The 15889-nt window shown below is 40.7% G+C and overlaps 1 long non-coding RNA gene across 3 annotated transcripts in view; it reads right to left on the bottom strand.

Annotated features, from left to right (window-relative positions):
* The window catches only part of LOC139039974 (uncharacterized), a 209707-nt gene extending 194084 nt beyond the window's left edge, over nt 1-15623 (bottom strand). For 2 of the 3 annotated variants that reach the window (XR_011493514.1, XR_011493516.1), the window contains exon 1: nt 15160-15623. This is a non-coding gene — a long non-coding RNA (uncharacterized lncRNA). The remainder of the gene's footprint in view (nt 1-15159) is intronic. The other variant, XR_011493515.1, reaches the window with a different exon arrangement.
* Nucleotides 15624-15889: the final 266 nt, after the last annotated feature.

Below are 15889 nucleotides of genomic sequence, written 5' to 3'. Positions count from 1 at the left end.
TAGTATGATCTCGATTATACGTGGAATCTAAAACCACTGACCTCATTTAAACAGAGAGCAGAATTGTGGTTGCCAAGGGCGGAGGGTGGAGGAAATGGAAGATGTTAGTCAAAAGATACAAACTTCCAGTTAGAAGATAAATAAGTTCTGAGGATCCAGCGTACAGCCTGGTGACCACAGTTAACGATACTATATTCCACACCTGAAAGTTGCTAAGAGAATAGATCTTAAAAGTTCTCACCACGCACACACACACACACACACAAAAGGTAACTATGTATGGTGATTAATGCATTAACTGACCTTATTGTGGTAATCACTTCACAACATATATGTGTATCAAGTCATCGTGCTGTACACCTTAAACTTACACAATGCTATTTGTCAATTCTATCTTGATAAAGCTGCAGAAAAATAGATAAGCTAAAAAAAGAAAAAAAAGATAGATGAACAAGAGGGTGCCTCGGGTTTCATCTTCAGGGGCTGGGTTAGGAGTAGAGTTTACTGAAAGGTTACCCACCCCAGCCTCTACGTGCTTCTCTATTGAGGTTCAAGGAAAATAACCCTAGTTATCTTTTCTTGCGTACTTAGACAACACCTCCAGAAACTGATGAGTGTGTTAATATTGGTTCCTTGGGGCTTAATAAAAGTTTCTTAAAGGCAAAGATATTAAGTTTGAATCTTGAAAAATTAGTAAGTTTTGTCAATGTAGGTGAAGAAGAAAAAATTTAGGAAGAAAAAAACGTAAGAACAAAGATCTCTCACCCACTCTGAATTCAGATTTAACTATAAGAAAGACTCAGAGCCAGGCAAATGGAGATACAGATATTAGCTTTATTCCTGATGAAGTATATACCGAAGGAAGTGATATAGATGTTTGGCCGTGAAACCCTTTCTAATACTCTCACGCGGTAGACACATCCCAGGGATGCTGGTATACAACTGGCACACTCCTGGTATTCATGTCCATGTATAGTCCCCTCCCCTTGAGTGTGGGTGGGACAAGTGACTTGCCTCTAATGAACAGAATACAGCAAGAAGGATGTCACTTCCAAGACTGAGTTATAAAGAAGCTCTGACTTGCCTCACGCTCATTACCCTTTCTTTCACTTCCTGGCTCTTCTCAGCTTGCTCACTCTGATGAAACAAGCTACCTGGTTGAGAGCTGTCCTGGAGGGGAGCACATAGAAAGGACCTTGAGAGTGTCTTCTGGCCAACCACCAGCAATGATATGAGGAAGCTTGGAAGTGACTCCTTCCCAAGTCAGCCTTGAGAAGACTTCAGCCCTAGCCAACACCTTAATTTCAACCCCTGAGAGACTGTGAAGCAGAAGATAAGCCACACCTGGATTTTGTGGTTTGCTGATCCACGAAACTGTGAGATAATAAATGTTGTTTAGTCACTAAGTTTTGAGGCAATTTTTTAGGCAGAAAGAGACAAGTAATAAACTTCTAGAGAGCATAGTCTCTCCTGAAAAAGTACGTGTAATAGGAGAGAATCTGTATTATCAAGGAAAGACTGGGTCTGTAGGAAAATGAAAAACAGAAGATACTAAGCCACACGTCCCTGCTTCTATTTCCCAAACTCACCAATTAGATGAATATCTCCTCTTCCCCCAGGGGGTGTTAGTGAAGGAGCAGAATTGCTCAACCATGATCTTATATTGCTTAGCCAACAAGCTAGCTAGAATCTGGGAGCTCACCTTTCTCCCAGCTGAAGGGGAAACCTTCAAGTTTAAATTCCACAGGACTGGGACCACTCTTTCCATGGTCTAGGAGATGGCATCATCCCACCGATCTCAAGCTCCAGGTGAGGGGTAGCTGGCTTTCCAGACAATATAGTAAAGAGCAAGCACTACAAACCCAGACTGCACAGTGCCAAGCAAGCTGTGTGTTTCTCCACTGACAAGGCCATTTTCTCATGCTTATCCTATAAGAAGAGGCAATCATGGCACTGTGGTTGAGGAGAGTCCCTCCACTGGAGCAGAACCCATTCTGGGTTTAGTAGGTGCCCGGGCTGGCATGCCTCTCCTTGGGATAATGGAGGGACAGAGAATTGCATGCCTTTCTGTCTTGTTGCCCTGGCTTTTGAGATGTCCTTTTTCCCAGGATAGTCTATTGTGTAACTCATGCTGTTGTTAACTTATGGAGTCCATTCCAATCACTTGCACAACACCCACTCACCCTCAGCAAGACAGAGAGGAGTGAGTGAGAGACAGATGTCAGAAGTGTCTTCTCTGTGTTTTTCCTTCCATTAAGCACGGAAACGAGAGGAGTAAGAGTTAAGTATTCCTTCCCCATCTCCTACACACATGCACATGCACACACACACACACACACACACCCCAATGGAAGCTAGAGAAATATGAAAAGATAGGACAGATTTGGGAAATACCAGTGGATCTGCATGACGAGATAAAAATGTAAGTTCAAGGACATAGTGTGGCAGAGTGCCAGAATGCCACATCCATAGGGCTACCCTGTTGTAAGACTCCATGTTGCTCAACCCAGCAGGAGTGGCAGCCCTGGGAGTTGTGCAATGCAGTGGCCCTAGCAGAGCCCTTAGATGACACCAGTCACACTCATATTTCCTTCTCTCTCTTGACCTTTCTTATTTTAGGGATGACAGTTTTATAGGCACAAGAAAAAAAAAAAAGTCAAAATGAATCCAAGACCTGCCACCAAGGCACTGAATTGCTTCTTACCTTCCTGTTGTATTTGTGGGGCTGCTCAAAATAAGTAGCAGGATGATTCATCGGAGCCTCTGGAAGTTATCTGACAGTACTCTATTCTGGTCTCTGACTGAAGCTACTTATATCTTGTGTCACTTTCTGCAGTGACTCAGTTCCCAGCAAAGATTAATGCAGTTAGAGCATTTTGCAGAAATAGTAAATCACCTTTGCAACTGATTGCAACTCTGGAGCTGCCTAGCCTGTGAGTTATTCATGTAGCTCTCCAACATTGCTTTCATAAACAGATATTGTTTCATTCATTGCTAATCATTCCTGCCAAAGTTAGAGTAGGCTCAAGGCCAGGAGTGTACCCAGGTTCTATTCAAAAGAGCAAAAAGTTTGCAAGATGTACAAAATGTCAAGCTACTCTTTGTCCCACGCTTTTCTTTCTCTTTTTTTCTTTCTTCTTCTCCCCAAAGCTCCTCAATATATAGTTGTATTTTCTAGTTGTAGGTCCCTCCAGTTCTACTATGTAGGACACTGCGTCAGCATGGCTTGATGAGCAGTGCCATGTCTGCACCCACGATCTGAACGGGTGAAACACCGGGCCACCAAAGCAGAGTACAAGAACTTAACCACTTGGTAATGGGGTCGGCTCCTCTCAAGCTTTTCTTATGCTGATGAACACTGAATTCATACTGAATATATGCTTAAGAAGAGTATATTTGTATTCAAAGCCACCATATATCAAACCTCATCTGAGCAGTGCTTTTTGGTAATCAACCCATTAAATTATTTAATTTTTCATAAGTCTCTTTTTTACCATATTGGCCGTGTTTAGCAATGATATTTTCCTATGTCAAAATAAATGTCACCCAATTAAATATCAAAGGATATTCACCAGGAGGACTAATCTCTCCTTGTTTTTTTTATTACCTAGTCCCAGAAGATAATATTTCCAGAAAAATTTAATTCACGATATTGGAATCAATGCCTTGCTGTTTTTGTGTTTTAATAATTAAAACAACCCTTCAGGGCTATGATGGCACACAGACCAGAAGCTCTTTAAACACAGGTACCCCAGAAAAGTATGCGGCACGTGGTAGAGACTCAAAAGTTCTATTGAACAGCAGAGTTCAACAGTCTAGCAGGACCACATGTCTTTCTTAAGCTTTTCAGTGATGCTTATTTAGATGTGGGAAACTTTACCTAATGGTAATAGATAAAGAAGTCATTTCATTTGTAACCCTCATTGCTCTCACTCCTGGACCAAGACTATTTTGAATTCCATCTTCTTTATTAGATTCAGGGCTCTCAAGAAAATTTATATTTCAAATGCTCAACCAATCTCTGAAATAAAGTTGAGAGAAATCATCCTTGGAAATATCAACCTGAAAACTGTGCATCAGACACTCTTTCCTGCCTGGCTTTGCACAGTCAAGATGCTAATGCATCATTCCCAGTCAGATGAAACGTCTTCAGCATCTCCTTCCTTCACTTAATGTCTAAAGAGGCTTGATGGCTAATTGTCTAATTGAAAAGCGGCATAACTAGACAGGTGAAGAAAAAGAGCTGATTTGGGTTAACCACAGGCAAAGGACTTCCGAGAAATATGTCACTTCACTTTAGCACTCTGCGGACATCACATTCTTTCTCTCAGTCATTGCAGTCATGCTAAATCAAGTATTATAGGTTAAATCTGTGATCTCAAAGTTTGCTTCCATTGCTGATGCTCAATTTTCATGCAAAAGTAAGTCCTTTTTCTTCTCTTCTCCATGGTTGCAGAGATTGAATTAAATGTCCCATTCATCTTTCATGTCAAGTAGGTGCTTGAGGAAGGCTGTGGCACATCACACAGTGGGCTTAAGAGAGTACATCTCTTCTTCTTAGTTAGGAAGTCTCAATTTGGGACCAAGTAGCATAAAAATTGTTCAAGTTCAGCTGGAAAAACACAAATTTCCTTGCCAATGCAAAGGACCTTGGCAGATTGTAGGAATGGATGTGTGGGATCCAGATATTAGGAAAGCTTAGGGGCAGGGTGGCAAAATGCACAAATGGAAAGTCATCTGAAATAATTCCAGAAGCATCCTAGACATTCTCACCAGGTTTCTGTGTGGGCACCCATTTGCTATGGGCTGAATGAGTGTGCCTTCACTAAATTCATATGTTGAAATCCTAATTCCCAGTGTGATGGAACTTAGAGATGGACCACTGGGAAGTAATTAGATCATGATGGCAGAGCTCTCCTTAGGGCATTAGTGCCCTTATATGAAGTGTCACAACAGAGCTCTCTTTCCCTCCCTTCTCTCTACCAGGTTAGGATACAAGGAGAAAATGGCCACCCGCAAACCAGGATGTGGGCCCTCCCAGACACTGCATCTGCTGGCGCTGGCACCCTGATCTTAAGCTTCCCCACCTCCAGAACTATGAGAAATGAATGACTGTTGTTTAAGTCACCCAGTCTACTGTAATTTGTTATAGCTGCCTGAACTGACTAAGATACCATTGGATTCCATTGGCTTGCTGGTCTCATTTAAAGGACATGACAAATAAACATTTACCTTTAGGAGACAGATAAATCAGTCTATGTTGTCATATAACACATTTTAATCATGTTTTTAATTTTATTTAGCTAATAGGAGAAGAGCAAAGCAGTCTTTAATATCCCTTTAGTATTTTTTTTTTTAACTCTGAACAGTAAGGATAGACTAGAATTGCCCTTGAAAACTGCTAAGGCAGAATGATTTTTAAGTAGCATCTCTACTTTTCTACTATCTGAGAATAATCCAATGCTCCAATATGACCCCCTAACAACCACTAAGAAGCTAATGTACTTACTGCATGCAGTCTAAAAAATCTGAAAATCTATACGGCACTGTCCAATAGAACTTTCTGCAATGTGGAAATATTCTATATTTTCACTGTTCAATATATGGCTATTAAGCACTTGAAATATGGCTAGTACAGCTGAGGAAATGAGTTTTAAAACTGTATTTAATTTCAGTTAATTTAAATTTAAATATCCACTTGTATTGGACATATTAGACAGTGACACTTCTATAGTTTCAGCATTGCCCATCTTACCTCTTTACAGAGACTTAAATTATTCAACCAGACAAAGTACATCTCAGGCCAATTCTTCACCATTATGCTGGCTTATGAACCCAATTAGAACATTGGATCATATGGGTTTATTTCACTTTAATTCTCATTTGAAAAATATCTACCTTATATAAACACATATCCGCCCTTCCACCTTACTTCCCAATACACTTATAAAAAACATCCAGTCTTAGTGTGTAATGTTGAAAACAATCCATAAACTTCAAAGGATGTCTTATGGTATCCAGGCAGCTAGGGCTTTCGCTCTTGTTTATTTTGACAAAAGCTATTACAGCTAGGACCAACTTTTATTCAGTAATCTTATCTTCTAAAATAGCTATAAATACTAGCAAATCATATGGGACATTGAGCTTGTGCAGAAAGCTACAGAAGAAAAAGTAAGAAACAAGGCTTTGGAAAACATATATTATGGTTCACTGTAGAGGTGGCTGTGGAGAGACATCATGGCTAAGGGAATGAGTACACGCCCAAGGATAAAAGCCTTCATTCCAGTCCCAATCCTACCACTTATTAGCTGTGTGACGAGACAGGCCAATTTTATGAACCTCTCTGAGTCTGATATTCCGTACTTGTTAAAGAAGATATTCGCTCCAGACTCTTAAAATCATTGTGAAGATTAAATCAGATAATATATGCAAATATTTTAGTATGTAGTAGACTTTAAATATGTTAATTCCTTGCCTTTCTATTTTTAAGGCAAATATTTTGAAACATCTGGAAATTAATGGAAGCTATGCATGTTCCAGAAATATTCAATCATTGAGACATTTCTGTGAAATAAGAATTTAGTGTGACTTTGTATGTAGGCTCTATAAAACCAGGGTATCTCCAGGCCCCAGGCAGATGGTCACATTTCGAGGGAGGAAAAGCTTCTTTTTCAGAAAATCCTCTTCGGTTGGTTCCTTCATTACGATTCGGCAAAATGCCACTTACAACAGATGGATATGAATACAGGCAAGCAAAGAGGCTGCGCTGGTACCCCAAGTCTTGGCGTATGGCACAAGATTCTCTCACCAGGCTGTCAAAACAGCTGCTGTGCACTTTCCCCACCTGCAGTTACAAAGCTCTGCCAAGAGTGCCCGAGCTCAGAGAAGACCCTGCCATCAGGTGGTTCTCCTGGGTTACAAACCACACCTGTTGCCTGTTGAGCACTAGAAGCCCCTTTCTCAATCTTTCCTCAAACTGCGTGGGAAGGAGATATTTAACCACTCAAGGACATTTATCTTTTCATTCACATTGATGAGACAGCAAGTCTCAGTAGCCAAAAGTGGATAGAGACGTATTCGAATCTCAACTCCACAATTACTTGCAACTAAATAAAGTCATTTAACGTCTTTGATCCTTAGTTGCCTCCTCTTTAAGTGGAAGTAAACACGTTTGGTAGGATTATAGTGCTGATTAGGATAATGATGCAAAGGCGAGTTGCTGTGGTCATGGGAGTATCAGTAATAGTTACAGTAGTAACAATAACAATATCTAACATTTAATGACTATTTATTATATATCCAATACGATTCCAAATGCTTTATAAGTATCAGTCATTTAATCCCTAAAGCCTCTTCACAAACGTAGATATTTTGTGAAATAGTTGAGGAAACTGAGGCAGAATGAGTTTAAATAACTTGCCTAAGATTACCAAGATAGGAAGGTGTGGACTGGAGATTAAAACCCAGACAGTCTGGCTGCAGACCCTGCACACTTAACCATTACTGTAGGTGTTAGGGGAATGACAACTATTTTTATGGGGGAAAAAAGATTCACAGGAAATTGAGTATGTTAATGAAATCTCCATTGGTGAAAAGCAAATGACAGCCATAGGGTCTGTGAATGATTTCTAACTGGCACTTTTTGCTTAGACAGGAAAACTTGCTAAGGGAAGGAGAATTCAAAGTCACTCCTTTTTATGGGAACCTAGAAATAGCGCTACAAAAGTCAAAATCATGACAGGCATATTACAAAGAAGCAGTATAATTTAAGCAATTAGGCAAATCTTGAAAGAATTGTTTTTATATTTTAATTGCTGACAGAATAAATTTAGTTAATGGCTTTTGTATTCTTAAATTTATCTTTGATATTAATCCTGGACTGTATTTATGTGATTTCACATATAGCACTTTAAACACAGTCTGACCTGATGAAATCGATTTTACTAGATCTGGCAGAAATTAACCATTTGTTGAAACCAGAGCGGTCTCACATGTTTATTTGAAACCTTTTATAACCAGGTAGATTTCACTTTTTCTCCTATCAAGGACCAGAGACCTAAGAAGAGGAAAATCAATTGAGAGCTATAGCAAAGTTAATAGTAGATTCATTCAGATTGATTTTTAAACTTATAGAAATAAATAGTCTTCACTGTGCTTACTTTGAACATTTACAACACTCAACACAATCTTTTATACTATAAATTCAATAAGACCTAAAATAGCTACTTTGGTTGACTATAAAGCCTGTAATGAGAAAGAATGTCGGGAAACTGAAGACAGTTGAGATAGAAACGCAATTAGTCAAAGGGATATTAACAGATAAAGGGAACAGCTGAAAGAAAGAAGATGGACAAGCAACGCAAAGAAGAGAGAGACCGCAGCCTCCCTACGTTCTGTTCTCTTTTTCCTCAGTTCAGCTCTGCTTGGGTTCCCCCTTCCTATGCCATTGCCAGAAAGCACATCTGCGCGGAATCCTAGGCCAACTGTAGGGTGACCTTATATGATTTCCCTCTCTCAGAGCTCTCAGTCCTGTCTTACCTCTTGGCTAATATCTGCATTTAGTTGCATCAAATACTGTATTTAGTTTTATACCTATTTATGTTGAAAGATGTGGTAGGCTGATTAATGGCTCCCCAACGATGTCTGTGCCCATCTTCCTGGAACCTTGGAGTATGTTACCCTACACGGTAAAAGAGAATTTGCAGATGTGCATAAATCAAGCATTTTGACATAGGGAGATTATCTTGTACCATCTGGGTGGGTCCAATGTAATCTAGGGTCTTTATGAGAGAGAAAAAGGAAGGACAGGGTCAGAGAGACAGAGATGTGACAATGGAAGCAGAGGCCGGAATGGTGCAGGGCCATGAGCCAAGAATGTGGGCTGCTGCCAGAAGCTGAGAAAAGCAAGGGAACAGATTTCCTATAGAGCTTCCAGAAGGAATGCAGCCTTGCTGACCTATTTTCGGCTTCTGACCTCCAGAACTGTAAGATAAAATTTGTGCTGTTTAAAGTCATGAAGTTTGTGGTAATTTATTACAGAAGCAAGAGGAAACCAATACAGGGCAGCTAGCTAGTATCAATTCTCCATTACTACCAGGATGTAGAAATCCTTCTTATAGATTTTTTTTTTTGGAGGAAGATTAGCCCTGAGCTAAAATCTGCCACCAGTCTTCCTCTTTTTCTGAGAAAGATTGGCCCTGAGCTAACATCTGTGCCCATCCTCATCCACTTTATATGTGGGACGCCTGCCACAGCATGGCTTGATAAACAGTGCGTAGTTCTGCACCCGGGATCCGAACCGGCGAACCCCGGGCTGCTGAAGCAGAGTGCGCAACTTAACCACTATGCGACCAGGCCGGCTCCGTTTACAGATTTTTTTAAGTTTTCTTTTCCCCAAAAATCTTAAGCATCTAGTATAGATAAACAACTTCAACAGTATCCCAAATGGGAGAAAAGGGTCTGAGCTACTGAGCCAGAAAAAAAATACCATAAGAGTTAGATGAAACTTACATCTTTTCTTTAACAAATACCCTCATTGAAAGATTCTACCTAGAACATAGAAAGCTGACAAATTGTTCCCGCCCAACAGATAAAAAAGAGCGAGATAATCTATAAAATCATAACTTTTCTTGAATCCATCCATGAGTTAGGGTTACAAGACAAACAACTTGCCTGAAATTTAAGGAATTATAAGCACCTCCAAGAAGAGACAGGACAAAACCACTGGCTCACCTCCACATGAGCATGGGAGGGAGATGAGGCTGGCATATAATTGGTAAGAACAATGCAGCTAAAATTATTAGTGAGTTGCTAAAGGCCAAGTGTAGGCTGGCATGAAAGTATAGGGCCTGGGAGATCCAGATACAAGGCTCACTAGTAGATTCTTCTCCATGGACCTTCCTGGAGTGTTCATGAGAAAGATTGAGGTCAGGGCAGAAGATGAGAAAAATTCTCCTTCTGTGGTTTAGGCCTGGAAGAGGGGAGAGACCAACTCTGCAGAAAAGGCATATAATCCCACATGAATATTTCTCCCCTAAGAAAAATTTTAAAAATCTTGAATCGAAAGGGAAAGACTGTCATTCCCAAGGTACAGACCCATTGCAACTAGGGAAAATTAGGAAGAGAGAGAGAGAGGAGGAAATCACCTTCCTTTCTCCCTGTTGGGGGGATCAGTTAATTTTCCTGGGCACAGAGCATTAGAAGTCTTTTGCCACCAGAGAAGGAGAAGGATCATTGAGAACCAGGGATTAGGGGCTCTCTGAGATAAAGCTTGGCCAGAACAACTGTAACACATCTCCATTACTCCCACTCCCAACCAGGTTATCAAATACCAAGTAACAAATACAGAACTGCAATGCTTTGAGGTGCCAGAAAGTGGCGAGAGACACTCTCAGAGGCAGAGGCAGCAGGAAAGCCTTAAAGCTGAGTGTGGAGCAAAACTATGGAGAAAAATCTTCTGTCAAACTATACCACACTTGGAGCACAAGGTAAGGCTGGAGGAATTGGCAGTGGTGGCACCCTACAGATAACCATAGCAACAGTAAAACCCAAACTTAGCTCGACTCCTGACCCAACCGCTCCCCTCCCAGTAACAACCTAGTGAAAGGCAGCCAGTAAAAAGAAACATACATACAAGGGAACAAAAATTACATTTACAGGGGCCAGCCAGGTGGTGTAGTGGTTGGGTTCGGCATGGTTGCGTTTGGTGTGCTCCACATCGGTGGCCCCCATGGGGGGTTCATGGGTTCGGACGCCAGGCACGGACCTACACCACTCATCAAGCCATGCTGGGGAGACATCCTGCATACAAAATAGAGCAACATTGGCACAGATGTTAGCTCAGGGCTAATTTTCCCCAAGCAAAAAGAGGAGGATTGGCAAGAGGTATTAGCTCAGGGTCAATCTTTCCCAACAACAACAACAAAAAATTACATTGACAGAAAATAGAGAAAATTAATGACATGAAAAGCTGTTCTTTTGAAAAGATCAACGAAATTAAAAAATAAAAGTCTTCTAACCAGTCTGATCAAGAAAAACAAAGCAGACAAACATTGCTATATCAGACAAGAAAGAGGGGACACCATTTTAGATACTGCAGACATTACAATAAAAGTCAGGGAATATTATGAACATCTTCATGTCAAAAATCCAACAATATAGAAAAAATGAACAAATTCTTTGAAAGATACAAACTGCCAAAGCTCACTGAAAAGGAAAGAAATAACCTGAAAAACCTAAAGACTTCTGGATGAAATTTTAGGACAAAATTTTTGTGACCTTGTGTTAGATTCCTGAAGTATGACACCAAAAGCACAATTCATAAAATAAATAATCTATTAGACTTCATCAAAATTAAAATGTTTTGCTCTGCAGAAGACATCATTAAGAGAAGGAAAAGACAAACCACAGAGTGGGAGGAAAATATTTGCAAATCACCTATCTGATACGATTCCATTTATTTGACATTTTGGAAAAGGCAGAACTATAGGAACAGAAGAGAGATTAGTTGCTGCCAGAGGCTCAGGTGGAGAGAGGATATGACTACAACCCCTTCTATAGGTTGATAGTGGTGTTTGTTATGTGACTCTTGTTATTCATCAAAACTCATAGAACAGGGGCCGGCCCGGTGGCACAGAGGTTAAGTTCCCACGTTCCGCTTCTCAGCCCCCTGGGGTTCACCGGTTCAAATCCCGGGTGTAGATGTGGCACCACTTGGCACACCATGCTGTGGCAGGTGTACCACATATAAAAAAAGTAGAGGAAAATGGGCACAGATGTTAGCTCAGGGCCAGGCTTCCTCTGCAAAAAAAGAGGAGGACTGGCAGTAGTTAGCTCAGGGCTGATCTTCCTAAAAAAAACTCATAGAACAGCACACCAAACAGGGTGAATTTTACCGTATGTAAATTATATCTCAATAAAATCAGGTACAAACAAGAAGAAATTCTCATTTAAACCGCAGAGATATACAAGGCGGACAAGGTCCCTGTGATTTTTGAGTAAAATGCTACTGGAGCAGGCAGACAGCAGACAAGTAAACACATACATACATAATATAATTTCATTTGACTGATTGATATAATTTCATCTGACTGAGTCATTTATACTAATGAGTGTAATAAGAAAGAAATAAGACAGGCTAAAACAGCGTGCTTCCCAAACTCATTCACATAATGACAAATAATAAATAACAACACTTAATATTTAACAGTACATTGAGTTAAGGGAACTAAGGCTGCTCCCAGTGAGGGGGAACTGGTGGTGGCTCAGGGATAGGAGGATACAGTCTCCCAGGCATTGTCCGCCCATCCCAAGAGGCAAGGGGATCAATGCTTGGCGACCGTTATAATTCATGGCCCATGGATTGGAAAATTCTGGAGGAAGGGAATGGATGGGGGTTGGCTTCTATTTTGGATAGGGTGGACAGGTAAAACCTCTGGAGATGTAACATTTGAATAAAGACTTTGATGAAGGAAGAAGGTCCTGAAAAAAATCTGAGGGATGATTTCTAAAGAAACAGCAATCACAAAGGAACTTTTTCCTGAGAAAGAAAGGAGTTTGGCAAGTTAGAGAAAGAGCAAGGATTATGGGGCTAGAGAGGTGTGAGCAATGGGAACCGTGATGGGGTTAGGGGTGGGGTCAGAGGGGCGCTCAGGAGCCAGGTCATTCAGACCTTAGAGGTGATAGCAAGATATTTGGAGTTTATTTATGTCTAAAATGAAGCTATTAGAGTGTTTTGAAGAAGGGAATAGTGTGATCTTATTTATAGCTTTAGAAGATTGATATGACTTTTGGGTCAAAAGTTTTAAAGAGTCGGAAGTAAAAGCAAAGAGATTCGTTAGGTGGCTAGTATACTTGTCTAGGTGAAAGACGAGAAGGGTTAGCCTAGGGTATTAGCTGAGAAATGGTGAAAACTAGTGAGATTAGGAAAATAATCTACAAATATCCTAAATGTTGATGGATTAGATATGGGTATAAAGGGAGAAATGGCATGAAATTCATCTGAGGCTTTTGGTCCGAACAACTGAGAATGGTGACATCATTTAGTGAAGCGGGGAAGATCGGGGAAAAGCATGTTAGGAGGTTTGGTTTTGGATATGTTAATTTGACATGCCCATCAGATATCTGTGAGGTGACGTGAAATAGGCAGCTGGATATAGAAAATATGGGATTTGGAAGTCATCACGATGTAGACACGTGTTTGCTCACTTATAACCATGGGAGTAGATGAGATCACCTGGCAAAGAGTCTATAGATGAAGAAGAAAAGAGAGTTAAGCACCGAGTCCTCCATACTTCAAAATTTTGAAGACAAAGCAGTTAGAACTAGCAAAAGAGAATAAAGGAGTAGAGGGTGGAGTAAGAGAAACGCTGTGTAAACCTGGTGTCCCAGGAGTGAAATGAACAAAAGTGTTCCCAAAAGGATGAAGTGACCAACTAAACAACATGCTGATGAGTGTTCAGGTATTATGAGAACTTGGAATTGAACAGCGGATTTGATAAGATGTAAGGCACAGTGACCTTGGCAGTTCATGGAGTGATGGGAACATCTGGTTGGAGTAGATTAGAACGACAATAGGGGTAGACTCAGTGAGTATAGCTTTTGATGTATGTCCTCTCAAGGGGAGTAGAGAAGAACATGGTAGACACTGCAACATGTTTAATACTCATGGGAATGCGCTCACAGAAAAGGGAAAAAAAGTGATGCAGGAGAGAATAGAGGTAATTGCAAAGACTAAGTCTCTGAGCGGTCAAGGGGGATAGGATTCATTTTGCAATAAAAGCAGGAACAGCTCATGTATTATCAAAAAACACAGGAGTGAGGGGGCCAGCCCCAAGTGGTTAGGTTCGTGCACTCCCTTCAGTGGCCCAGGGTTTCTCAGGTTGGGATCCTGGGCGCAGACATGGCAACGCTCATCAAGCCATGCTGAGGCGGCATCCCACATGCCACAACTAAACTGAAGGGACCCACAACTAAAAAAAATACGCAACTATGCACTGGGGGGCTTTGGGGGAAAAAAAAGGAAAAATGAAATCTGTTTAAAAAAACAACAAAAAAAACACAGGAGTGGGAAAAACCAAAGTGTATAGGAGTGACTTACAGATTGATTAAGGTCAAAGACAAGAAGTTCAAAGGAAAAGATAGGCAGGGGGATAAGAGAGAAAAGCAAGAGCTAAGAGTCCAGTTGACCAGTGAAGAGAGTCCAATGGGGCTGGAGTTTTACACTTCATTTTTTACAGAAGTTTTTGGCTCTATTTCACAAAGCAAATTCAGTAATTCTCTATGTACCTGTTTTGAGTAAGGGCGTTTTCTAGAAACTTCACAATGACTTTGAACAAACGGCAGAAATTTCCACTTATTTCCAGAAATGCCTGAGTAGATATGTTTTTAGATGAGTAAGTGATACGATGGTACTATATCCTAAATCCATTCCCTTCCTTAGGTTCTGAGCTAGAGGAAAGGATAAGGTCACAAGAGAGTTCTGGATGTCTGATTTATCAACCAATTTCTTATGAAAATCTCTTTTCTTTCTAGGAATTAATTCCTTCTTTTGGAGGAATTGCATCTATCCTCTCATTAAAAATAAGTGGTTTTAGTAAGAGTTGCCAGCTTTTCTGAGGCCACAGAAGGGTTGGTGGTATTAGGAGAGAGGAAGGCAATGGTGGTCATAGAATGTGATTCAAGCAGAATATTTTCTCAGGAATTTTCTAATTAGAATAAATTTGGAAATATTTTCTCTACAGCAACAAAGTTGGGAAATGTGAGCCTGGGAACTGACAGGCTCATTGAGAAAACTGATTTAAGAGAGTGAGGCTGACAAGGAGGGAGAAGCGGAAATGAAGAATGAAGATGGAGTCCTGATAGCATTTGGTCCATGGTTCAAGGATCCTCGCCTTTCATGAGCTTCGTTTATGTGAAACAACAAATCTCAATTTTCCCTTAAGTCAGTAACAGGCTCTTCTTCATTTCAACAACAAAAAGTCCTGACATATAAAAATGGCTACCTGCAGAAAGAAGTATTACAGGTGATAATCCATCCTGGGGAATCCATGATATACAATAGCAAAGTCATTATTAAGACTATCGTCTATTATTTCAAGGACTCAGACATTGGGTTCATTATAGTTGAAGTTTCAGAGGATTTGGTAGAAAAATCTGTACCTCTAAATCAGATGTTGACGTCTGTTGGCTCCTTCTTGTGTCCTTCAGTATACGGAAGACCAGCTAGCGTTACTGAATGCAGACAGAGAAGAGGAGAGAACCATTTTGCTCACTTTTCAGACTGTAGCCAATGATCCCAGATCGACTAACATCAGAGACTCATGTGTCTGTTAAATTGCATGAGTCAAATTCTCTTCTACATTCTAAACAGTTGCACTACTCAGAAATGTAGATACCAGGAGGGCCAGAGGAATGAGCAAAGCTTGATCTCAGCAGACATCTACCAGGCATCCCCTGAGAGGCAGAGGTAATAATGCCTCACTGTAAATGCACTGATCGAATTGGACGCAGCCTTGGGGCAAAGCGCAGATTAGTTCTGTGTCAGTATCCCAGTCAAGGCAAGAGCAGAGGCAGAGAAAAGCTCTTAAGCCAAGGCTGTTAGGACACAGGCAAGATCCTGGGGACTGTTACTATTGCAAAGAGAGAATGAGGTAATTAGAGTCAAGATAAAAGGTTATGACTAAGCGATATTTTGTAGCTTGTCATCTGCCAACTGAAACTCATACAATGAAATCATCTCATATTTCAGTTGGGTTTGAGAGGGTTGGATTGCTAGAAAACCTCCAACATGCCAAGGTATGCATGTAATTGATCTCCCTCAGCCCAAGGCAATTCCCAGACTTTTCTATGCTCATCAAAGGAACTGGGCTGAGAAATCTATAACGCACGC

This window comes from Equus asinus, chromosome 13 (genome assembly GCF_041296235.1).
Source record: "Equus asinus isolate D_3611 breed Donkey chromosome 13, EquAss-T2T_v2, whole genome shotgun sequence".
NCBI lineage: Eukaryota > Metazoa > Chordata > Mammalia > Perissodactyla > Equidae > Equus > Equus asinus.
The sequence above is the reverse complement of the archived record's forward strand: the minus strand, read 5'-3'. Positions and strand labels throughout refer to the sequence as shown.